We start from the raw sequence: 2947 nt of genomic DNA on the forward strand, positions 1-2947 counted from the left end.
CTCACATCTTGCACAGCTCTCTGCAGATCTGCTGCTCCAGACCATGCTGCCTTTGCTCTGCCTCACTGGAGCCCCTTAGGATGAAATCCTGTGCCAAATGGTGGACTGATTCTGTAGCAGATGTAAGGAGATTCATACAACAGGAAGTTGGAAGGGACTTCAAACATCCTCAAGAGGGCAGTGGCTTGGAGAGGAGGAACAGGTAGCTCTCCCTGACAGGACACTCCTTGGCCACTGAGAAAGCCACAAAGCAAGTTTGCAGATGAGAGCAGGCTCAGTGATGCAGCTGATGAGTCTGAAGGAGCTCTCTGCTCTGCTTCAGTGCATGCAGCACAAAGGCCAATAACAATCAGTTGGCAAAGCCCTTTCAGATCACCCACTCCAAGCATTCTCCACCTCAGCACCACAGCTCTGCCTGCCTGAAACACCTCCAGGGATGGGGATTCAGCCTCCTCCCTGGGGAGGCTTTGAGAACCCTTCCAGTCAACAAGTTTTTGCTCATATCCAACCTAAACCTCCAGGTGATTCTCTCACCCTCTCTCCCTACAGCCACCCTCACTGCCTAGGTCTCCTGAGCTCTGGACTGGGTGTTCCATGGCTTTGCCACTGCTACCTTAGGAGGTCTGTTTGTTTACAGAAGCTTGGATAGGATAGGATAGGATAGGAATTGAATTGAATTGAATTAAATTGAACTGAATTGAATTGAATTGAATTGAATTGAATTGAATTGAATTGAATTGACCAGGTTGGAAAAGACCTCAGAGATCACCAAGTCCAACCTCTCACCCAGCACGATCTGATCAACTAAACCATGGCACCAAGTGCCTCATCCAGGCTCTTCTTAAACACCTCCAGGGATGGTGACTCCACCATCTCCCTGGGCAGCACATCCCAATGGCCAATTCCTCTTGCTGGGAAGAACTTCATCCTCACCTCCAGCCTAAACCTCCCCTGGCACAGCTTGAGACTGTGTCCTCTTGCTCTGGTGCTGGTTGCCTGGGAGAAGAGACCATCCCCCACCTGGCTACAACTTCCCTTCAGGGAGTTGGAGAGAGCAAGAAGGTCTTCTTGGTACCCCTGTACCATAAGGTGATGAACCTGCTAACTGGAGCCTGTCCTCAACACTCCCTTTCTCAACAAGGCCTAGAAGATCCAGCAAAGTGTCCATCAAACATATTTCTGCAAGAGGCTGGAGCTAACTCCCTCCAATTCAGGATCCAATCCTGCTGAGCCCCCTCAAGCCAAATCAGCACTGCAGTTGTTTCCTGGTGTTGAAGTTGCTTTGAGCGCTTAAGCCAAGGCAAACTGAGGTAAAGCCTTTTGGGTTGTGGTTTGTGGGTTTGCAGAAGGAATGGTTGTTTGTTTTGGCTCAAGGAGAGTGACTTGATGCTGAGTAGGGCAGGGCAGCAGCTTCTTCAGAAGCAACAGAACCAAGCAGAAAAGGAGTAAGCACTGCTCAGCAGAAAGGTTGGGTTAAAAACAAACCCAACCCAGCCAACCAAAATGGTCTGACTGAAGAAAACTCCCCACAAGTTTTGGGCTCTCACTGCAAGAAGGACACTGAGAGGCTGGAGCAGGGCCAGAGAAGGGCAAAAAAGCTGGGGAGGGGTCTGGAGAAGAGGGCTGGGGAGGAGCAGCTGAGGCAGCTGGGGGTGGTGAGTGTGGAGAAGAGGAGGCTGAGTGAGACCTCATTGCTCTCTGCAGCTTCCTGACTGGAGGTTGGAGCCAGGTGGGGATTGGTCTCTTCTCCCTAATAACAAGTGATAGGAGGAGAAAAAATGGTCTCAGGTTGTCCCAGGTGAAGTTTAGGTTGGAGATGAGAAGAAACTCCTTGACTGAAAGGGTTCTGAAATCCTGGCACAGGCTGCCCAGTGTGAGAAACGAACTCACTGCTGAAAATTTATAACCAGTTTATTATAAAATAAAGGCAACACAGCACTGAGCGCACAGCGAGTTTGCTAGAGGCACACCCTAACAACACGAGGTGAACTTATAGAGACGGCAAACATACATATTAATATATTAAAACGTACATATTCATATATTCCCCAACACGCTCCCACCCCTCTCCATCAGGACTGAAACAAAACCTGCACTTTTGACCTGGCCAGTCTTTAGACCTGTTGGTGCCTCACCTTTCTCTCCCACACAATACAGACCACCAGCCCAACGATCCAGCCCAATGATCGAGCCCCACGGTCCCCAGTAATTCCCCTTGTGAAAGCCAAATATTATAACCAGTTTCTCACAATCCCTCCCCTTCTTTCTACTACATTTGGCTTGAGCTATAACAACCTAACTTGGCAACAATTCTACAACAATCAAAAGGATTCCCAATTTCAACTTCCTGGTAAAGGAATGGGGTAACAATTGATGTTCCTTGCCTGAAAATATTTCCCCTTTTACTTTAATAGGTACCATATACCAATATCTGGGTGAATTAGGAGTCCGGTTTGACTTGCAACTCCACTCACATGGCCTATGGGGTTGCTGCCCACAGCCATGGTTCTAGATCTTCTTTGTGGCAATTACAGAGGTCTACCTGGTCTTGCCTCCTTCAATCCCCACCAATGCTCTGCTCAGACCATGTCTCCTTCCCTTGTCCATGGAGGCTGTACCAATTTCGAACCCCGACCTGTTTGTAGTTTGTGATGTTTTCAGGCAAGGACCATTACCACTCCTATTCTGATACTGGAACTCAAATCATGACCATCTTTATATCCTCCATTTGGGGTACCACAGTCCATTCAGTGGATGGATCCACTAGTCCTTTAATTCTGGTTGCATGTTGGCTGTCTGTATTGCAGTCTCTGTGGTCCCACTAGCTGAACACAGTTTTTGGTACTTTAACACACAGAACACAGATGAATCCTCTGTCCTAATCACTTCAAATTATCCAACAAGCCAATTTACATTTAATAATCAAGAAGTTAAAGTTTTTGAACCC

The sequence above is a fragment of the Melanerpes formicivorus genome, unplaced genomic scaffold (assembly GCF_026170545.1).
Source record: "Melanerpes formicivorus ecotype bairdi unplaced genomic scaffold, bMelFor1.0.p_v2 SCAF_57, whole genome shotgun sequence".
NCBI lineage: Eukaryota > Metazoa > Chordata > Aves > Piciformes > Picidae > Melanerpes > Melanerpes formicivorus.